The sequence below is a fragment of the Zosterops lateralis genome (assembly GCF_965231275.1).
Source record: "Zosterops lateralis genome assembly, chromosome: 10".
Lineage (NCBI taxonomy): Eukaryota > Metazoa > Chordata > Aves > Passeriformes > Zosteropidae > Zosterops > Zosterops lateralis.
The window spans coordinates 22,680,867-22,705,104 of NC_139770.1; the positions used below are offsets into that span (position 1 = coordinate 22,680,867).

The window sequence follows — 24,238 nt, forward strand, 5'->3', positions numbered from 1 at the left end:
ACCCATCAACAAAATTTAAAAAAGGCAAAGAAAAAGCAGGAATCACACAGTGAGCTTCACTCCCTGTCACAGACAGGCAGAAGAATTATAAAAGAAAGGGCTCATAAAATCAGGCCTGCTCTATCAAATTAATAGCTAGCCTGTCATCTCATCTCTTCTAAGTGTAGTTAAGCAATTTGCAAGTTCCCATTCAAAAACAATCCTGGTACGAAAGGTTTGTTAACACAACAACTTATTCTTGGGCTGAAAAATAAGTGTTTAAACTTCTGTATAAACAATAAGATCTGTTCCATGAGAACTCATAAAGAAAAAAATGTGACCAACCTGAACCTTAGCAACCTTAACACACAAATCACCTTCTGACCAGTAAATGAAGTGGTAAGAGAACTACCAGGAGGTCTGTGAAAACTGTAAAATTAGTGATGTGAATAAAGAATTGGCTTTTCCTGCATGAAGATAACGGAGTCTCTTGACTTATTGCAACAGCTCCCAGTATTTACTGTACAGACAGGACTCAGGGGTTTGTTTTCACTTTCCTCTCCCCCTTCCCTCCCCTCAGTGGGTGGATGGAAGCAGCACATTTGGGGAGGAGGTTCATTGCACATTGCTGTGTTCAGAAGATGAGCAGCAGTCAGGGATAACAGGGAAAGGTTCCCTCATTCCCCTGCAAAACTGGGCACTGATTCCCCACCTCAGCTCCGGATCAACTCTGCAGTTTAAGCTCTTGAAACTTCTGAAATTTCAAGAGCTTTATGCATGTTTTCTACATCTCACACTCAAGATAGTAAAGAAATGGTTGGAGACCACCCATCCTTATCCTCTCACTATGATCACCAGGCTTGACCAAGAAGTAAAGAAGAACCTTGTACCTCCTAAGCTCAGTCATAAAGAGGAAGCAGGGCAGTGTCACCTCCTTTAAGGCCCCAGCCTTTCCACCATGCTCCCAATCCCAAATTTCTTCCCATTTACTCTGGTGCTTCCCTGTGTGTAACAAATGTCAAAGCACAACTACAGCAGAATAAGCTGTGCAATGTTACTATAATGCTGTTGATAGGATCAAAATTAAAACCAGACTTTAAATGTGTTATATGCCACATGAACTATATCAACTAGATCTATCCAGGACCTGCTCTGCCTCAAAAGAGTGAACTTCAATTGGTCATTCCAGATTTCCTGCAGGCAAACATAGCTAAACCAATCCCTTCTTGCTGGGAATGGGAAATTAAAGGACTAATAACGAAAATTTTATAACAGATTGGCAGTTTGTTAAGAAATACATCTATTGTACGTGCAGTGTTATCAAGCTGGTTTTACTACACTGGTTTCTCTTTCCCTACTCATCTAACTACAAATATCACACAGGGGGCACTAAAACTTTCTGAAGTAAATTCAAAGCAAAACCAACACAACTGCTGAAAAATTCTACATGTCGCTATAAAAACCTCAACTAGTCCAAAACTATTTTTACAAACACTATTTTTACTGTCTGGATGGTATTACCATCCCCACCCTAGTCTGGCAAAACTCTCCTCTTAGAGAGCAAAACCTACCTCATGTGCTTCTTTACAATGACATTTGCTGATTTTAAGTAAAATTTCTATTAAACTCTGTTTCAACAGACTGACCTATCCAGTGTCAGGGTCAACACAAACTTAGAGAATCCAGGTTTAAATTCCTTACAAGAGAGGACTGAAATCAAGCAGCAGAAAAATGAAATGGGAACATAAGCCAGTAAGACCCTACATGAGAATTTCAGAGGTCTCTCTGCCCCAGAGCTCCAAACTACTTTGACAGAAACAAGGAGTTTAGCTTAGGGGTTGCACCTATTCTCTCTCTCCTGTTTCTCTTTTATTCTCATCTCCTGTGTGTGCAGGAACAACTGGAAAATATCTCATATGGAACTGATAATGGACCTACTGGAACTCAAATATTTACCAAAGGGGAATCAGTCATGCAGTGCTTTTTCCTGCCAGCAATCATATATTCCCAGCATGGATAACATTTTCACATATAAATAAAGCCACATATCATTCCTGCTTCTGCTTGGAAAGTATTGAACTTTAGCAGCCATGGAAAAAAAAAAAAAATACAGTGCATCAAAACCTACCCAAACCTTCAGACTTTCATACTGAACTTTTAATTTAAAAATACCATTCACATACTTAAAGACATGCATGTGCAGTAGAATCTGCAGATTTAAAATCTCCTTCAGTACTTGTGTAAATCATTTAAGATATTACCAGCTATAAGCACTAAGGCTGCAAAGCCAATTTCCATTAGTTCTGGTTCTGACCAAGCCACTCCATGGAAATATTCCAATTGTTTGTACCACTTAAATTATCTCAGTCAGACACCTAAATGTGTTTGTTGTACACCCCATTTCAGCATGAGGTGTCATGCTACACCAACACGTCAGTTCTTACAGGGGGAAATGGTTTATCAGTAACTATTTCTCTCAGCATGGAACAAGCAATAGTGGAAAGTGCAAACCAATTTAATTTAACAGGAGGGATTCCTACCATGGCACGCAGTTGTCCATTAACAGAACAAACCTCTGCCTCCCCCCCTTTCTCCAGTTGGCAATTGCAGCAAATCTTCCATGAAAATACATTTCCTGTAATGTTCTGGTCATGGTTGGCAAGAGCTGCAACCCATTTCCATAAAGCCACCATGTGGAAAATTGCCTTGGCTGTTAAAATGGACTAATGCAAAGGAATTTTTTTCTTAATGTTGGAGGCATCAATCCTTTTCAAAAAACCCCACCACTTTGCAGGACATTAGCTGATCACCCACCAGCTGTAAGGCAGAGCCCTCAAACTAAACAGCAAGAAAAAAAAAAAAGAGCCCTTCATCCAAGTACCACTTGCAGACCACTAACTCAGAAAATACGAGAAGAGAAGCCTGAAGGAACTCTGCAACAGCAACTCTCTTTTCACCCAAGTGTAACCTCATGCTGCCACTGCTGATCAACAAGCTTTGCACAGTACTAGTTGGGCCCCAGAGGTTACATCCTGAGCCTGCAGGGTACAAGAGGCTGTACCACAAGGTAAGTCAGGCTGCTAAAGATGCTGAAAGGCTTTCAGGGCTGGAATCCCATTCTCCAGTACTGCTGTCACCTCCTGCAATTTACTCTTTAGCTCCCAGGGACTTGCAGAGATCCTCTTGACTCACTCTTGGCCCACAGGGCTGATCCAGCCCATAATTCTGACCCACACCTGTCTCTGGCCTCTCCTACACTGTTCTTGCATGGATGAGCAGAACACATCTGTCTGTTCTCCCTGAGCTCCTCAGCTGTGCTGGACCAAGCACGAGACCCAGATCTGGTACCCAGGGAACCTGCAGCTCCCACACTCTGCATCTCTTACTGTTCAAAGCACATTATACAGAGTTGAAGCAGCTTTGCATTCTCCCCCTGACTCTGGAAAATCCCTGGAACTTCAGGGTGTTTACAAGCCCAGAAGCTGTTAAATGAAATTGCCTGATCTGGGGAAATCCACCAGTAGATTTTACAGAAATGCCAGTGAGATAAGCCACAGGCAGAGGAGGCACCTCTTTTTGGAATGGAGAGACACTCAACATGCAAGACCTCAATGGCACTGACTGATCTCAAACTGTGGCCCTGATATTTCTGGGGTTGAGAGATTTCAGCCTGCTGGCAGCTGCTGACTTTTTCCCAAGGAAAAATTTCTCAAGGAAGTTTTCTTCTCAAAACAATCTTGGCAAACAACTCCCCTTTCTTAAAACAATCTTTCTCCAGGTGGTGTTTTCTGTTTCTCTGGTTTAACCAATGGGATCAGAGAGGTGTCGTTCCTACTCAACAACCATGTTCAGTCTGTATCAGAACACCTTATAAAAATTAAGTAAGAATTAAAAAATAAAGCTTTCTTTTTCTATGCTCTTTGCCTTCTAAAATACTTGGAGTCTTTCTTTTGTGTCCTACAATGACACAAACCAGTTCTTAAATTGATAAATGTAGACTTGAAGGCAGACCCTGCACACATTCCTGGTAATGTTTTATAAATGGCACAACCAAATTACCTGCAAAAAATTTAAACTTGGTTACAGCCTTTTTTTGCACATGAAAAAGATAACAAAGTGTTACCATGGTATCATTTGTATAAAAAAAGCTCACAAAAAAGCTTATGCCAGGAACCATGAAGTGCAGGACAGCAGTGGTGTCAACAAAACATTTTGCAAGACTGGAAAGGGAGAGAAAAACTAAGAAAAACATTCAGGAAATTCACTATAACAAAATTAGGAAACTGAAATCTCTGCAATGTATCTGCTGGTCACTTGGGAACTTCTCAAAATCAGGCCAAAGGTGCCCACAGTCAGGGACTATTATAGATATACTAAAAATAAGGACATTTTTTGAAGATATAAGGCTTATTTTGGAAGTCCAAGGCTTTGCAAAGCTAAAATAAAGCAGAAAGGATGTCCTAGAAATCTTTAATTGCCAGGTGCTATTATAGTAGTAGGCCAATTTTGGACTGCTGTACAAGAAGGAAAGGTCAAGATCACTGTAAGCATTAAGGAAGAGTCATTAAAGCAGAGGAGAAAAGATTTTTAAGATTAAATATCTATGATTAAAATAACTGATAGAGCATGGAGAAATATGTTTATGAGCATGTGAGTTCTCTGAAATTTAAATACTATTGTGATGCATTCCTTGACTACAAAATGCTGCTGGTTGTGTTTCCAGGCTCAATGCTGTGCCCAAGGCAATGGACACAGAAATACAACAATGGCTTTCCCAGTTTTGTCCTTGCTGGCCCCAGTACGAAAATAAGATCTACATGAACAGAAAAGCTACTTTACAATGTTCTTCTGTCTCTTCAAACTTCACTGGTTTGCTTTCCTGGACAAAAACCCCCATCATATTATAAAGGGTTTTGGTTTTGGTTTTTTTTTCAATTCTGAGAGGCAGCAATGGAAAAAAACCCAAAATCCCATGAGGTAAGAAACAGGAATGGAGGAACACTGTATGACTATGTTGCACATGCCATCAGAAGGGTGTAGCGTTTTGCTACCAAAGAGAAGCACATAATTCAGAGTACAGAAAATGCAATTAAAGGGGTGCATGAGAAAAATCTACATAATGCTGATTTCCTCCTGTATAATCCTGTTTTCTATTTATCATATCTGCTATGCAAAAATTCAGTTTGTGCAGGGTCAGTGAGCAGCTAAAGTATATTGAAAAAAAATTTAACCTTTCCTAATCACCTGTGTTTCCTGTAACCACTCCATGAGCCCTTTCTCCCTGATTTATGATTCGCACACTGTCCCTGTGATTAAAAGCATGATGGTTTGTTTGCATTTCTACTTAGGCTGATGATTTTTTGCCCTTCCTCCAGCTCCAGCCACCCTGCAGATGACAGGTCTAAGGGTGCAATACTCATTCCCAAAAGCAGGATGCTCCCCTCATCCCCATCACACAGGGAATGAGCACCCTGAATCTGCTGATTCTTTCAGCACTGGCCCCACTGGGTTTGGCTGTCACTACAAAAAAGTTTCAACTTTTTCTCTGTCTAGGCTTCAAAACCCAAAGTCTCCAGAAATACGAGATTGAAATGAGAGATCATGTTTTCATTTGAGTTTCCATAAACCCCAACCTGAAAAGTGTCCTGGGTTTTGCCTGACTGACAAAGCAGCTGCTGGGGACTTTTGGGAAGAATGTCTTCCAGTCCTGCTGGCAGAGAGAGAGAAAGCACAGCCTGATGGCAATGAGGTCCTGGGATGTCTGCAAGGGAGAACAGCCACAGCAACAACACGTAGGTTCAACCTAAAAACAACACTCATGTTATGTCAGAGACATGGCTGGCCAAGAAACTCATACATATCACAACAATTCAGCAACACAATGAATTTCTGTTGCTTTTTTATCTTCTTTTCTGTCAGAGTTGGGATTAAATGCTCCAGAGATGGTGTTCATGTTCAGACTCAGATGTTTATTAATTCTTATCTGTGTTACAGTTGCACAGGCTGTGAGTTCTAGCTAACAAAGTGAAAAATGGCTCTATCTCTCTGCAAGGCCTTTTAAGGATAAATTGTCCAATTAAGAAATTTAATTTTTTTAATTTTTACTTTTAACCCAATAACCAACTGCCCATAGCCCACAATGTGGACTTTTCTACCCAATTACAAAATACCACCCAGACCCATGAAGAAGAATGTGAAAAAGAAGGACTCAGCCTCCGCGCTAAATCCTCCATCTTGCTTTATATATATTACTACATTCCAAAATCTTAAACTCTAAGTTTTCCACCATATGATATCACACACTTCTATTCAAACCACACCCCCACAATCCCAGTGCTGTCACTCAATTTTGGAAGTCTTTTGCATGGCCACAGGTCAACTGCAGATGTTTGCTTGGGGGTCAGTGCCTGTCAGCACAGAAAGTCTGAAATTCTCAGTGCCCAGGGTTCCAACATCTCTCCCTCTTGCTTGAGCCATGAAAACTGCTTTGACAGCTTTGTCAAACCTCTGTTGGATACACTGAAGCAGACAAGGCACAAATATCATGATAATTATGATGACAACTAACACATCCACACCTATTTTCCAAAGTTCTCTCCATAATGATCTTTTCCCGTATAGTTAAATTTGGGACCAAAAAACAAAACAAAAACCATCAACAACAAAAAAAACATCTTTACAGAATCAAAGATGTCCAATCCTGCAGGTCTAAAAGATGCCTTGGGAAAGTGAGGAATCCACCAGTCCCATCCCATGCATTTACTGGCATAACTAAACAGGTGGAATGACCGAGCCCAGCATCTTGAGCTCACTGTGGCATGGTTATTGGGTATAAATCACACTTCTGGGAGGCTGGAAAAACATTGGGGTGTTTCTACTGGCTGGTTGCTGTTTTGTCATCATTTTCTTTGTAGCTCTGTGAGGGTGTAACTGCTCCTGCAGAGCTGGAAAATGCCACTGTGTCCACAGAGGAAGCTGCTGGTTATGCAGAGGGATGATGGTGAACACCTCAAAGCACACAGGGGCACTCTCCAGGCAGCACCTGTGGGTCCTGAATGAGTAACCTCGTGTGTGTCAAGTGCCAACATTTGTTTTAAGTATTTGTAAGACCACAAAGACACTTATGTGTACAAAGGGCACCTGTTTTCAGTCAGTCAAAAAGAAAATTCCACAGATGAAGAATTAATATAAATCTGACTGAGTCTTGGCAAACTGTTCTGATGCTGAGTAACACAGTAAGAATGCACATTTTCATGCTCAGACATGTCTACCAGCTCATGCCTACAGACTGCCTTAATGTCATCTGCTGAAGGTAACAAGAAAAATAACTCACCCAACAGTGTTTTGTTAGCAGTTTGGCTAAACCAACAAAGGTATTTTTCATCACCTCTGGAATCACTGGATCTTTTTTTTATTGGAGTAGCTGTCAGTATTAATAACTTTGCAGAGAGGTGTTTTAGTAAGAAGCCTCAGCCATTTTTATTGTGCTTCATCACCCTCTCATCCCACCAAGTCTTGCTTTCCATTTTTCACCCCCAAGACAGAAAAGAGACTAGAAAGAATTTCCTTTCACCAAAATTGGCAACAATCCTTTTTTATCATCATGACATGCCAAAAACAACAATACATCTCCCCCCATGATCTTGTTTTTCTTCTCACAACTGACTTATTACTGTGTGGCACATCAAATGTTAAAAACCACCATGGTTAGTATCTGCCAGGTTCCATGATGCTATTCCCCTTGCATTAAAAGAACATTATTAACTTCAGTTTGTACTGCCTCAGTAATTTTTTTTTGCAGGCACAGAATTCCCATATATTTATAACTCATGGCATTTCATGAACTTGTGAAATCTGCTGTGTTTCCTTCTGCAGTGGAAAACAGTAATTTCAGCAGAAATATGAATTTCATTATGTTTGACTGACAAGCTCAGGCCACATAACTGACTTAACATACACAAGGCTTGCTCCCTTCTTCCTTTGATTTATGAGTCTCCACTATAGTTTGTTTTTTTCTGCAGGAACAGAAGCAGAGTATATTTATATAACTATTCTATTCCCCCCCCCCCCCCCCCCCCCCCCTTTAATCTTAAACCTTTATATAGAACATCTGTTGCTGCAAGAGCAACTGGAAATTATTGTGCTGGAATAATAGAGCTCGTGGCAGTCTAATACAGCCACCAAAAATCCAACCCTTCACATGCAGGAGTTTTGAAAAACACCAACACCTTTGAAAAGGTACTGACAATTGCACTAACATCATCTTCTGTGTTGACCTGCCACTAAATCATTCCAACTCTTTTATTTTGTTTCAAAATAACTGCCAGAAAGAAAAGATCTTGTTGTGCTTTTCAGCTGTCTGCATGTTATTTCAACTTCGTGTTTCTTGTTGGATGATTCAATTGTAGACTTTTCTCATTAAAGAATCCCCCTCTAATACAGAGCTCTGTCCCCCACGTTAGTTTTGACCCCAAATATATAATTTACCTCTGCTCATGCCTTACATGCAGTGATCCAGCAGTCCACTAAAAAAATCACTTCAAAAATGTAACAAATTTAACCACACTGACCACACAACAGTGGAGCAATAACCTGCAGCAGAATTCCTTTAAAACACTCACCCAAACAGCAGCAATTCTATCACACAGCTTTTCATGCTGCCACAGGCTTGGGAAGGAAGCTGACTCAAGTCAGGGACTGAGGAGCGAGGAAAACCAAACATGAAATTTCCACTTCCTCTACATGTGCTTTCAGCACAGAAAAGGACACAGCCAACAAAATAACAAGTTCTGTCTACCCTTGGCTTGTGAAATGGGCTCTGATGGAATAAAAGAGAAGATAAAACAGATCTCCAAAACCCTCAAGCCACCCTGCTTGTCTTCCTTCTCCCTGCACCCCTGAGGTGACACCAGTCACCCAGGACACACCATGGCTAATGCAGACATCACCTTTTCCACATATTAGCCCAAAATACATTTAACAAGAATTGTTAAACACTTGATTTTTCACACACTAACCCCAAAACCCATGAAACAGTGATTGCCAATGTTTCACAGATGCAAAAAAATAGGTTTTATATCTCCAGGGCGAGGAAATGTAATGGTAGTTGTAAAGCGTTTTACTATACAACATTGACCAGGCTTATTAAGATATTAAGTTGTTTTTCCAATCAGTCTCCAATTAAAACAAACAAAATGAATCACTGAGCCTTTCCTCCCCAATGCAGCTGTATGGCACACTCACATTTTGTATTTTTTTTAGGTGGTGAATCAGTGGGAAATAAAGAACATCTCACTTGTAAACTTCCCCTTTCCTCACAGCTCCTCCCCACCTCCCTGAGAAATAACCATGGATATAAATGTTCTCACCAGATCAGTGCACACATTCTTAATTTCTTTAAAAAGCTTAGCTTTAGAGCTGCTGGGTGACTTCTCTTCAGTACAAAGAGTTCCCCAGTGCCCACAGGTACAGAGGAGTAAAGGGGTGAAGCAGCTGCCAGGGCAGATGAAGGAAGAGCTGCACAGCACCTGCTTTCAGTGGTTCTATTTGCTCTGCCAGCCCTTTTCTCTGGACATCCTCCCACTTCTTACCCCAACTCATTCCCTATTTAATTCTCAAAACTCTTATTCCAAGGAGAGGGCAGTCACAGTTCTCAGTCTGTAATCAGTGCCTTAGACTCACCATTGCTGAACTGTAAGAATCCACCCAAAACACAGATCTTAAAAAAAAAAAAAATCCAACACTTTCAAGCATAAAGACTTTGACAGGGACAAACAGGGCCAACACCACAGAAATGCACAGCAGCTTCATTTCAAAGTGCTTTTCTCTCTTCAGCAGCTAATGTATCTGTCAGGACAACAAAATTAGGCAAAATAAAATAAAATTGCCTTTGCAGATCTGCCACTGACTCAGCTACAGCTCAAACACTGTAGGTACAAACTGAAATCACTGACCTAACTATAAAGCAGAAATAATGCCAACCTCTCCTCTTCCCATCTTCTCCAGCAGTCTGGGAACTCCAATGAAAAAAGCCAGAAAGCACTTTTCTCCTTGATGCTTTTGCTACAGAAAATCCAATGTTTTAAGAGCAGAGGTCTGTAGGGAAGATGCAGCAGAGAAAGGAAGAATCACCTGTGAGTTCCTTACCCTGGCATTTCACAGGTGAGACCCCAATATTTCCTATTAGCATCACTCACTGCTTAGAGGGCACCTGCCAAAAAACCTCCAGGGTTAAGCAGGGATTGAAATAGGAAAGACACTGGTCCTGTTCCCTTCTGAGCATTCTACAGAAAAATAAGTAATTTACACTTTCATATGTAAACTTAAATGAGAAAAGGCACCAGACAATATCAAAGGGCAACTTCAGATTGCAGAAATGAAGAGGAAATTAAGGCAAAGGAAAAAACCCCAACCCAATGTATCTGGAATATTCAATTATTAAGGGCTTGGCCCTCTGAGATACTCAGCAGGTTTTTCAAGGCAAGAAAAAGATATGAGCTTACTGTGATTTTAGTGGCCTAAGTCTAAGCCTGTTCTCAGTAGTAATACTGCTGAAAAACACCATCTCCAAGTTAAAGAGCACATTTAATTATATTCTATGAACAGCAAGCAAAACGTAGGAAAAATACAAATAAAATTGTTCCTGGCCACACACTATTAACGTATCTGTTTTCAAACTGCAGATAGTTCAGGATGCCCAGAAATGTAAGCACACAACAAGTTCAAGAGAATTTTAATCCACTGTTCCCAATTATTATATTGAAAAGAGGGCCAGTAAGCAGTAGTCCCTGTTAGGCTTCTTTTCGAGAAATTTTTGCTTTATTGCCATTATAAAATGGTACTTCTTAGCTCTACCAGTTTCTTTTTAGAAATTAGATTTGTGTGTTTTTTAAGAAACCAAGATGAAGCCCATTAAATTTTAATATTGCATGGAAAGTTTCAGAAAGAGATAGGACCAAACTTAATCCCTCAAAGATTAAAGATGTGTCTGAGCCTCTGTCAGTGAACATCTATAACACACTACAAACGATGAGGAAGCTGCTCCTTTCCCATGAAAAAACAATTTTATATACATTATATGTATGCACAGTATATAATGTGCCTATTTTTATTACTGAGAAATAAAAATACACGTAGTAGATTCTTACTGTCTACTTGTACTGATCACTGGATGTCACAAAATACTTTGTTAGGCACAGCTTTGGAAAAATCAGTGGCTTGGCAGGTGGCAGCCAAATGGCTCTGCAATCCCCCCAAACTACACCTCAGTAAGACACTTGTAAGACAAGCAGCTCTTCAGCCACCAGAGCTGGTCGGCCAGGCTTGCTTAAAATGAGAAGTTATTTCCTAAACGAGTACCAAAATACAGGTATTGAAATAATAGTGAGATGTTGGGGTTTATCTTCTTTTTTTTTGCCAGGGTCGGGATTAAATTCTTGAGATGGTATTTCTTGTTTGGACTCAGATGTTTATTAATTCTTATCTATGTTACAGTCTCACAAGCCGTGAGATTCACAGCACTTCTGGGTAACAAATCAAAAATGGTCCTCATCCCTCTCTCTACATAGCATTTTAAGGACAAATTGTCCAATTAAGAAATGACACCTAAATTTTTTTTTACTTTTAACCCAATAACTAACCACCTGTGGCCCACAATGTGGATTTTTCTACCCAATTACAAAATACCACCCAAACCCAGGAAGAAGAAGGTGGAAAAGAAGGACTCAGCCTCTGCCCTAAATCCTCCATCTTACTTTATATATAGTAATATAGTAATATATATATATATAAAATATATTATATATATATATTACTATATTCGAAAACCTTAAACTCTAAGTGTTCCACCCTGTGATATCACACATTTCTATTCAAACTCCACACCCACAATCCCAGTGCTGTCACTCAATTTTGGGAGCCTTTTCCACAGCCTCAGTTCAGTGCAGTGTTTGCCTGGGGGTCAGTGCCTGTGAGCACACAAAGTCTGAAATCCTCGGTGCCCAGGGTTCCAACAGTGAGAGAAACCAGGAGTGACATCATCCTTCCTGGTGCTGGAGCAGTGCCCTTCAGGAGCCTTGCAGAATGACATTTTTGAGAGAAGTTACCAACAGCAGCAAGAGAAATGTTTGAAAGTAGGAGAGCAGGGCTGAAAAATGAAGTTGTGTAATGCAGGTGAGGAGAGAAACAACCTTCTAGGGAAGACAGGAAGCAAGGGCTGAGCTCTCAGCTGTGAGAACTGTGACACCAAGGGATCTGGGCACCAGGAGAGGAACTCCATCCCTGATTTCTGCTGAGGTTGGTGGGTGGATCTGTTGTATTTGCACAGAGGGTTCAAATGGTCTTCACTCAGATTCAGTCCCAGGTCTGCACTTTTTGTTAGCAGTGTAGCAAACTAGAAAGAAATGCTCAGAACAGAGCAGTCAGGACCACAGTCAAAAGTTATGAGGTTAATTGGAGGTAGCCCGGAAGCAGCTTATGCCCTTGGGCTCTAAAGGACAGCTGACATGGGAAAGGAGCTGAGCAGAAGATCAAGAGCATTCTCACAGCACTGGTCACACCTTCTGCACGTAGTTTGAGCTGGGCTTAGAGGAGAGCACATAGAAAACCTCCAGAATAATATAATTACACACATATCTACACAGGGGACAGCACTCAGGTACACTCCCAGTGCCCAGTACACTCCACAGAACACGCAAATCCCTGTGGAAAAGGCAGCATGCTGCATGCCAGAGTAGACTCTGAAAATGTTACTCTAGTTCATTTCCACCTCCATGCTCCCACTCAGCAAACACTGTTCTGTTAAAACATCAGTGTGCAGGGCAAGAGACAACAACAGCCAGAACCAGACATGGGCTGTGCACACCTGATGGGAGCTCAAGCACCTTGCCAGAGCTCCCTGCCACCATTAATTAAATTGGGCCATTACAAATTCTTCAGACAAGGTTTCTAATAAAGCATTTCCCACCTAATTTCCTGCCAAAATTCAGAAATGCAAGTTCACATTCATATATGCTTTGTGGCATGGCATGCAACTTTTCGTTCTCTTTTTTTCTCATTTTTTTTTCTCATGCTGCTGCTAAAGGCAAGTGTTTAGTACTGGAACAACCAAGTGTAACTGTTCTCTAAAGGAGGGGAAAACAAAACAAAACAAAAGATTAAACCATGTTCTTGTACTCCATCCCTTTATATTTCTCAAATAATAATAATAAAATAAGCAGGAATCCTTTTTGCTATTGAGGGCATCACTATCTCTTCCTTGAGTCAAAAATCCAATCTACAGAAAACCAAACTCCTAAAGTCTCATGGACATCTTTGTTGTTTCTTAGCAAAGACTTTTGCACAGGTATAGAGGTGTAAGAACTGATGAACCTGATCACATTACATCTTTTGCCTGTATACTCAAAAACCCACAGGGCTGAAAAGCTTAGAAATTGGGCAGCAGTCTGCTCATACACAGCAGCTCTCAGAGATCAAGGAGTGGCAATGCTTGTCCTCAAAGCCATTGATCCAAACCTGCTTTTTCCGAACCTCTGGCATGTGTGTGGTACCTGACAAAACTTCCCAAAACCTAAACCTTCCACGTTGTGGACAGGTAGAATTACATAAGAAAGGCCTCATAAAATCAGGCCTACTCTATTAAATTAATTTCTGTCATCCCTTCTAAGTGTAATTAAGCAATTTGCAAGTTCCCATACAAAAACAATCTTGGTAGAAAAGCTCATCAGCATAATAACCCATTCTTAAGTTAAAAAACAAATACACCTGCAACAACAAGGGATTTGTGCCATAAGAATCAGTAAAGAAAATATGTAAACAATACAAGAATAGAGAGATTTGATGAACAAGTAAAATACCTTTTACTGACCAATAAAGTAATTAACAAAAAAGCTATTAATCAACTAAAGTTACACACAAGGTTTGTAAAAACCATATAAAATGAGTTGTAAAAATAAAAAATGAGCTTTTCCCTACATAAAAATAATAAAATCTCAGCTATCTTATTACAACACTCCCACATCTTTCCGTTCATGGAAATCAAAAGCTGGATGTGGATTAGTCCAACCCAGAAAACAACCTGTCTGAGGCTGCACCCTATAAATTAATTGAATAAATGTGGACTCTCAGTGGAGGCATCCAGAAACCCTAAAGCCAGAAAAGACTTGAAGGCAAATGGGGATTCTTGGCCAGCTAAGGCACCTTCCAGTGTCCTCTTTGTGCCTTCCTTTCCTAGCAGGGTGCAGTTGGATACAGCACATAAACCCAAGCAGTGCTGCCATGCAAAGTCAGAAGAGGATTAATAGCACCAAAACCTCTCTCTTGTTGCCACTGAAACCAACTGTGCTGAGCTACAAGTCTGCATGGACAGCCCAATCCTTCCTCCTGTCAGACATGAGTCCTTTTCTGTCCACTCAGGGTTAGATCAATAACACAAAACATCTTCAGTGTGACACCTTATCCCCATTTCAGCCCCGAGCTCTCAGGAGAGAGCTGCAAACCAAGACATTTAGTTAGTGTGCCTCTCCTGAGGCTCCTACTCATGATTGGATTTCATTAGTAAAATGTTGAAACTAAATCCAGCCTTTTTTCAGAAGTGGCTCAGAATCCTATGACAGGTTCACTTAATTCTGTGGCTTTCTGAATGAATTTCATCTTCACCAGATTGAGTGAGTGCTGGCATCTACAATTCTTTTTTTCCCTCATGTAGAGGAACAGACATAAAGAGGTAAGGGATGGTGACACCAAATGATTAAAAGAAAAAGAAAAGAAACTGAAAAATTGTGATTGCTCTCATGTGTGAAAAAGAGCATTAATGCACAGAGGATGGAGCCATACCCCAAACAGCTCCTTCTTGACACACCTCCCTTCTACCAAGCAAAGAGAACTCTGATAAGTCATAGGAGGAATCAAAACTACAAAACCACACAAATGTTGAGAAAGCTGAACTCTGTATTTAAAACCGAGATCCATGTTTATTCCTGGTACTAACATTGTGTCTCTTCCTGCTGTCACACACACAAAGTGGGCAAACTGCTCCTGTCTCCTGGGCTGACAATTCACTGTCTTTATAAAAACTTCTTCAGATCTGTCCAGTGCCATTAAAAAGGAAAGGAAGAACAAGAACACCCAGTACCTGCCCAAGGTACTGAAGTGATGGCCACTGTGACTGTGTCCAAAAGTCTCATTTTAAAGGCCAGGTGTCTCCTACATTCCACATTGTGTGCCTTTGAAACAACTTTTCTAACCTGAGTAAGCAGAACATTTCTGGTCCTTGTGTCCAAGGAGCACCTGGATGTAAGTCTGGATAGTCCTTGAACCACAGAATTAATGGAGATGATTGATGGATGTCAGGAGGGCAGTTTTGACACTGATATAAATATGCTTCAAGAGCAGTGACAAGCTCTGTACCTGTGTCCCATTCTGCCATCACTCTTCTGTTTCCAAAGAGCAGAGGAGCACTCTGGCATGCCAGAGGCCACCTGGAGGAATCAGAACCCACCAGTGGAAGTGTCAGAACATCAGGAATGACTTGGCCATCAGTTCCTCCATTTCATTCCCATCTTACTTTTGCTCAAGTAAGGCTTCAAAAGAAACAGGGGTCTGCTTGGTGCCATATGGATAGTCACAATTTAGAGAGAACATCTGTCACGCAAGAGCAGCACTGAAGATACTGCCCAGGAGGATGTGAGCTTTTAGCACATTAAGCATGGATCCTGTGACCCTGGGGGTGAAAGCTCCAGCTATCTCCTTACCTGACCTCCCAGCACTGCTCTCACCTCCATCTCTAAGCAGGCAGAGCATTTAAAAGAACCATCTGCATGCTAATGCTCCTCCTGCCCCTCCTGTGGTGCCATCAGCTGTGTGCTGAACAGGATGGAGAATGGATTGCTCAGAACTTGCCTGTAGCTGTTCCACACAGGCTTGGAGGTGTGATTTAAAAGCAAGGCTTGGAAGCACGTGAACTTTTTTATAGAGCTTAAAGGGAGCTTAAACAGCCAGGCCTTTGTTTCAACTTGCATCATCAAGCAGAGTGGCAAATAAAAAAGGATTATGTGACATGCAGAGCAGTCCCAGCTTTAGCCGTTAGTCACAGTTAAATTACTTATAACGAGGAAGGGGGAAGAGAAGCCAATAACCAGGATGAATCAGTATAACCAGCTCCTCCTCTGAGCTCCCTCTCCTCTATAAACAGCTGCTGAACTATTTTCTGGAGCAAGAGGTCTGTATTCTTAGCTGCAGAAATCCACCAAGACTCCGAGTTCCTGCTCACACCCAGTAACTGGGTTTGCCTGAAGGAAGGACAATTTGTGCTTTATCCTGCGGGAAGCTGTTAACGCCCAGTTGTTTCCCCCTTGTATTCTCTCCTCACTGACCCCAGAGGGGCCACTGCATATGAAAAATGAGTCTTCCTCAAGACAGGAATACTACAGCAGTGTGCACACTACAGTAAATCCTGAAGCATCCAAAGACTTTACAACTGATGCCTTTGGAATTCACCAGCACTGGTTCCTGTCTATACCATTTTGGGTGGTTTTTGCACATATTACATGATGATTCTCAGAGTAATTCAACAAGTCATGGTTCATACAGGTAGAGCATCCAGCTTGAGTTTAATGCATTTATTTTAACTTGGTTTAGTTTAAACTTTCAAACACGTGCCAACACAAGAGGAGATTCCCATGCAAAGAAGTAAAGTGCCACATAAATTCCTTGGTGTACAAGTAATTCTACTTATTTCCATAAGAGAAAACTGTTCTCAGATCCTTTCTGCACTAGGCAAGAGTCTCTAAGTCTGCCTTACCCACAATGGTAGAGTTGACAAATATAACTGTTCTTGTTGTTCTCATGAGCAGTTATTTCCAGATTTGGGATTGGCTGGGCTTCAATCCAGAAAACAGACTTTTCATGACAATTCCCAAATAACTACTGAAGTTCAGAAGGATCAGGAAATATCCAAATTAGGAAAGGGGTCAATTCATCCTGCCTGAAGTATTTGGCAGACCCAGCATCCCACATCCCCAGAATGTCCAAAGAATCCATTCTTCAATTTCAGAAAGGGTTTCCAGCTGAGTGACACCCTGACAAGCAGTGCTCTATCACAGCTCACCACGACCCCTGCAGCAGTCAGGACAGACTGCTGAGCATCCAGCACATTTTATAAATTGCAGCTGCACCCCTGCTGCTGTGATTTATATTGTCATTACAGTCCAACTATACCTCAAGTGTTAAGTCATCTCCCCTCCAACACCAGCCAGAGCACAAGGAAGAAAATGCTCTCCCCAAGAAGGTCTTCTGACAGAAAGCCTTAGGGGAAAGTTGTTTCCAATTGGAAGCAGTCATACATGGACAGTCTGCAGAAAGATTTACTTCTGCATTTGTTTCAAGGTATTTAGAAAGCTGATTTAGAAGATCTTTAGTCCTGGTGTCTGACTGAATGACAGGAAATCTCAGTTACCTGGTTACACAGTGCAATGCAGGTCACTCCCCCAGTAGATCCCGAGACAGGAAAGTCCATTGTGCTGTACAACACTCAACAAACACACAGTGTCATAGATTTGGTGTACTGGCACATCCCATGGTGAGCAATCGAGCCTTTGCCTCAGTTTCTGCATTTATAAAAAGTCCAAATAACATCAATAATATCCCCCTCAGAGTGGCACATGGATTACCAGTTACACTGCAGAGGAATTTGAAGAAACACAGTATGTCCACATTCACATACTGTGAATACGGTCTTGAAGAACAACAGCCCTTGCACACCTTTGCCAGGTTTTCATTTGTGGTTTCAAGACTGGGATACAAACATTTCCCCATTTCTTGTGCAGGAAACTATTTCAAAAAAAGCTCCAAGGTGACACCACTTAACAGGCAATACAAAATAACGATTGTTGAAATACTTCAGGTCAATGGCAAGGAGCATTTTCCCTGAGTATGAAAACTAGCCAAAATTCTCTGCTGCCTTTCAGAGATAATACCTGGGCTATTCACAAATACAGGTTCACAAGTATAGCAAGAATCTTCACTCCTTGTGTAACAAATGAGTTTAGTGGTGCTGCTGCTTCCTTCACACCCTGCTGTGCTGGCTCAGTGACAGAGGAGATGTCTCTGAAGAGCTCTGGTGACAGAAGGTGGGAGCAGTGCCTGGCTCCCCCAGACACCAGGAGAGCAGCAATCCCTGCACCTGTGAGCTCATCTGTCTGGGAGGGGCACAGACCCTGTGCTGAACACAGCCCAGCAGCTCCTCACCTGGGGGATCACCTCACAGCCCAGCACTGATGCCTTCAGTTTCAGCTTTCATGTTATAAAGATTCTGTGCTGCCCAGGGGTGCAGTTCTGAGCCTCATATTAAGTGTTAATAAGCTCTCCTCACAGAGCAGGGACACAAAACAAATCCTTTCCTGCTGCACACCAAGGACAACTTTCAGGCCCAAAAGCACAAACAAGGGTGGGCTGAAGGGAGGAACAAGAAGGATGGGACCTCAGAGTCTGAAACTGTAATTGGACAATTAAACCCCAATGTTTGCAAATGGACCAAAACTTATAAAAATGTGAGATCTCATGACTCCTCATCCATTTTTGTGACCATTTTGGGTCCACCTTGGGTGTAGCCCTGGCCAGGCTCTTGTCCTGCCCAAGGTGTATCCTTAAAGGCCTTTCAACAAATATCTACTTTATTCTCCAACTCTGTCCAGCCTCTGTCCCAGCTCAGCCTTCCCAAGGCCTCAGCACCACCAAGGCTGGCTGTGCAGGACCCACTTTTGGCACTGCCAAACAAACATGGAACCTACCTGGCAGGCTGGGACAGACACGGGGCTCGGGGCAGTCTCTCTCACTTCCCTGAAGAACATCACACTGTGGGCAGCCATCCAGCTTTTGTCATGCCCAGCTTCCACACCCCTGCCTGGGCCTTCTGCGGGGATGGAAACGGGATGGACCATTTCCTGTTTGCTTTCCAGCCACTGAAATCCTGGTGAGCACAACTATTTCCACCAGCCCCTTCCAAACAATTGTACTGCTCCTGCTGTCAGCTCCTGCTGCACACACTGGGAAAACATTTCAGCCAGATCTGGGAATATTTCTTCCCAGGAACTGCTGTCTTAGGCAGGTTAACATCTAGATAAGAACTGCTGGCATAAGCACAGTCCAGAAAAATCTTCAGTCATGTTTCTGAGCAAGGGATGTCCCAGGAAAAGCTGTGTCCCCACACAGGGACCTGCTTCTCAAACTGAAGATACTCAAAGGAACATGCAAAACTTCTCTATCACACCCACCAAAAATTCATCCATTTCTAGGCACTAATCCTGTTTTCTGAGAGCTCCCTTGAGCTTTGATTGCATTTTCAGGGAAAGACACCTCTCTTTTTCATGCACTGCTGCTCAGAGAAGCTGCTGCAAGCAGCATGTCACAGCACAGAAAACCTTCAGAGCAGCTGAAGGCAAATCCACAACCTCTTCAGTCATCTCAAGGCAGCTAACACACAGAAAAAAGGTTGGAAAGTTACACAGAGCTTGCTAAATTATTCTTCTGAGGAGGTGCCTAAATAATATTTTAAAAATACATTCTTTGCAGATAGCAGCTGAAAAATCTAAATATGTTTTAGAAGTGAGGGACAAATGTCTTTAAAATCCTCTAAGCTAGTTGTCTCACAAACTGCATTGATTCACTCTAGACTTCTCAAGTATTTTTCTTGCATGCTGTACTCCAACATTATTTCTTTAAAGAACTGCCCACAGTTTTGGCAGCAAATCCCAAGGCCAAGAAATTTGGTGGAAAGAAAGGCAAGAAATTGAAACTATGTCTTCACTAAGATCAAAGATTTTATGGTTACTTAAAAAAAAAAAAAAAAAAAAAAAAAAAAAAGCTTTACTGGTAACTAACAAACCATCTAATACCTGAAAATCCTAGTCAACACAAGTTATCTATGTTATATACATATATATATATATATTTTTGTATCCCATACCTCAGACTCTCCTTTTACACCCAAAAGTTAACTACAGCTCCTCCTGGCATCGAGTAACTCCCTGAAACTCCCTTTTTGGTGGGAGCCACATTAGTCCTCATGACATACAATCAAACCAGAGCTCATTCTCATACAACTGTGGCAGCTTTTTTCAGTCCCTTCTTGACGCACCCAAGTCACACACAGATCACCTCCAGCCAGCCCTGCGCTAATAGAAACAGTCAACAACAGGGTTATTTTCTAAATTCAAACTCATGTATCATTCAGTGATTTTTGTTGCACCGTTTCAATATTTGGAGTGTCATTTTTTCTTAAAAACACAAAATAACATATAAACTGCTGGCACACTGTGTGCCTGGAGCCTGCCTGGATTGTGAACAGTCAGGGCTGAGAACTGTGAAGTGGAACTCCTGAAAATAGCAATTGGCTACTTTGGAGTTTCTATAAGGTATGTGTTTGTTATGGATGACTTTGGGGTTTCTATAGGGTATGTGTTTGTTATGGATGACTGACTCCATAAACAGGTGTCAGCTCCATCCAATTTAGCCAAAGTCATGAAAACAACCCTTTCTCAGTAGTGCTAGAAGTATCTCACCAAAAATATTTAAGCGTATTGACTGCATTAAATTTGACTGTTCAGATTAACAGCTGTTCCTGATGTTGGCATAGTTATGTTTTGTTAGGCAAGAACTTTCTGACTTAATACAAAAGGGGCTCTTCAAAAATCAGAATAAAAAGAGCCCCCCCAGTAAAAAATCTGGAAACTTATGAGAGTGAGAAGGGTAAGCAGTAAGAGATCTCTAAAGGGAAAGCAGGCTTCATTTATCAAGCTCAGAAACACAGATTGAAGCAATCAAGGTACAAGAGGATGACAACCTGGAAGAAGGTATTAGTTCAGAGAATGGAAAATAAAATTGCTCAGGTGTTATAAAGAAATAACACATTGCTCAGAAAAAGCAAAGTACAAGAAAAAGAGCAGAATTAAATGCTGGGCCCAAATAATGGTTTTAAATAATGAAGGGCAATATTGAGTCATTAGCATTCAGTGTAATATTATACTTCAAAATCAAAGCCACCGGTAGCGGCAGCCGGAGACATGATCTGTGTAACACAATATGGTTGTTAAAAATACAGGACCTCACTACACTGCCTTGGGCCAGGGCTGAGGCTCCACTGGAGTCAGCTTAGGTACACACAGAGAGATGGTGTCATTTTGAAACACATTTGTGAATAAAGCCAAATAAATAAATAAATAAAAATACTTCAGATGATTTATTTTGGATCTGGTGCAAATAATGACACCAGCCAGAGGAATATAACCCATAAGGGAAACTTCACTTGGGTGCTCAGAACAAGAAGTTCCAGTTTTGCTCCCCTAGGAGAGAAGCCAGGGTGTTTCCTTACCTGAAAGGACTCCCATGCATTTGTATTTCTCTCTCCTGTGCAGTGCACCACGGATGAGCTATTCCTCTTAATGGGGGGTTGATCTAAATGACCCCTGCTGTACTCGCCTCAGCAGCCAGAATAAACCTGTTCAATCTTCCTCCCTGCATAACTACCCACATCACATCTGTCTTCTCTCCTTCAAAGGCCTCAAAAAAGGCACAGGTGGCAAGAGAAGAGAAGAGAAAGAGGCCGAGAACAGAAGAAGGTAATCCTGTCTTTTGTGATTTAAGCCATGTTAACAGAAGAGATGGTTTACCGATTGTGGTTATACCCGGCGATTCCTGTTCTGCTTGTACTTTTGTCTCTCTCCAGCAGGAGAGCAGAACCAGTCAGGGAATTGGTGAGTCAGCATGCTGCTGCTGTTTGTCTTAGCTGTGAGGCATTGATTTCTTTCCTGATGCTTTGATATGGGGTCACAGGTACCCGAAGTAAAATCTTTGCTGAGAGCAAGGGGGTCATGGCAGCAAGAGCTCTTAGTTTAAACAAAAAAGTCGATTCTACCTTTGCAGTATTTGATTGGATGTTTAAATTTTCCCAGAGAGTTGAGAGGTAAAAAAAAACAAACAACAAAACCAAACAAACTCCACATTTCTATTTAAGACAAAAAAAAAAAAAAAAGGAATGACCAGTGCAATGCTTTTCACAAAATCTTTTAAAAGTGGCTCAGTATTTCACTGTAATCAGGTGAAATTTATACATTTTATATGTGTATATAATTAACATAAGAACTAAGGCTAAAACATAGAGTAACTCCAATATATGGACAAAGCAGGACCTTTAAATCTTTAGCACCTGCCCAGCAACAAGGTCCCTTTCAATATATCTGAAATTAGTGCAAAGTCACCACACATTTTCAAACTCTAAGCAATTCTGTTCGGCAGAAAAATCTCAAATCATCTTGTTAGTGCTTGAAGATTAGCATGAAGCCAAAGGAAATTTGGTCTGTTTTAAAAACAAAAATGCAAAGGCTGCTCAGGAAGCTCTGAGGTTTTCCCCCCATGTAGAACAGCTCCATAAAAGTGATCATAGGATTTCAATCTGCAGTGAGGTCTAATCAAAGTATCTCTGCTTAACAGGATGGAGATTTGTCATGTAATAAAACACAGAGTCAGACCATAAAAAGTTAATTGCAAATAACTGTTTTCTTGTTTAAATTGGCAGGAAATTCTGAAATAATTTCTCTTGAAAAACACAGGTGAGCTACAATGTAGATTTTACCACTAAAAGGCTGGAAGGGAGGGAAAAACAGAGCCAAACAGTAACAACAAGTGAAGAAATCAATTGCTTCTGAAATAGACAAAGTGATTGGGCAGGAAAGTCTGTACACTAAGGTGAAAGTCTGAGATTTATGGTCAAAGCCAGATTTAAGACAGACCCCTGAAGAATCTTCAGGTTGAAATGAAGGCACAGACCTGAAGTCTGAAATTAATACAACACCAGCTGCTATTTACCATAAATTTTGAAGGGGCTTTGAGATGCACAGGTGAAAGAATGATATAATTACTGCTAAAAAGGTCAGGTTACAGCTAAAGGTGAACAACGGGACCTTCTTAACCCTTTCTGGACACACCACTGAAAAAGAGATGCCCCAGAATATCTCATATCCTTTGCCTTGTTCAGCAGTTTGAAGGGATGAAACACATCCAGAATAGTACAATAAATACACTATGAAGCTAAGCAAGGAAATGACACAGATTTGCATCATTCAATGAATGTAGGGACAACTAAACCTTATTAAACATCCTTCATGCCTTTCACCTGCATGGACCTCTCCTGAAATCCCTTTTCCCACTCAGGAGATCTCAGGCTCCCCCAGACACGCAGGGAAACAGCTCCTCCTTTGGCAGTAACACACAGGAGTGTCTGAAGCATCCTCTTCAGATCTCAGCCTTGACATGCCACAGTACAGGGCTGTTCAAGGCTCTCTGTGCCTTTGTGACAACCACCTCCAAAGGACTCTTCAGAGACATTCTCGAGCCTGGATTTCCTGCAGAGTACTCTGTTAGGGAAACAAAACTACATCAAACAGTGATTACAGAAGCTGTGCTGCCTCAGGTGTGTGCTGGGAGGTATATTTCCCTCATCATTCTGCTTCAATTCCTTTAGAAAAAGCAGAAGGTGGTGTTTTTTGCTTGTTTGCTTTTAAGGTCAACCATCATTGGGGAAACAAGCAAATTTCTAATGGGCTACTTCAGCTCCGTGTTCTTCCTGTACTTTGTTTATTCTCCAAACACAGTAACATCTCAGTTTATGAAGGTCTTTGCTTCTTATGTATAAGTATCATTCCCTTCTGTCCACATCAAGCAAAATTTCATCTAAAAATCTTGACTTGACAGCCAGCACAATTGTGATCATTAGGAACTAAAGACCTTCCTCTCTTTGCTTGACTAAGTATAATTTCAGTCAATAACAGAAAATTCCTCTGTTCTAATACTCAGTGAAAATACAAGCATAAATAAAGCTTTGTGGAGTTAGCCTATGTCACTTTGGCTTTCTAAAGCAAACATAATCCCAAGTGTCCACTGACAAAATACTACCTATTTAAAGCATTCCTACCACAAATTTGGTAAAATTACTTCCAAATAACTGGAAGTTTGAAACAAAGAGACATAAACCAGAGATTTTGGTTTTTCTCTGACTGGCTGAAGGCAAGTGTCCATGCTGCTTTCCCACTTGCCAAGATTTACAAAAGCCATAATCTGTGAAAGACAACAGGATCTGTAGTAGGGAGACTTTTACACTTGATAAGACAGGTATGTCATACATTTGAAAGGACAGGTATTTCTAAGCAAATGTAGAATCAGGTGTGTTCTCCCATTACAGTCACTCTCTGCTTCCAGGTCAAAGTAACTA

The 24,238-nt window shown here is 41.2% G+C and overlaps 1 protein-coding gene across 1 annotated transcript in view; it reads right to left on the reverse strand.

Moving 5' to 3' along the window:
* HS6ST1 (heparan sulfate 6-O-sulfotransferase 1) overlaps positions 1-24,238 on the reverse strand; it is a 197,603-nt gene that overhangs the window by 166,286 nt on the left and 7,079 nt on the right. The gene's annotated exons all lie outside the window — the stretch shown is intronic.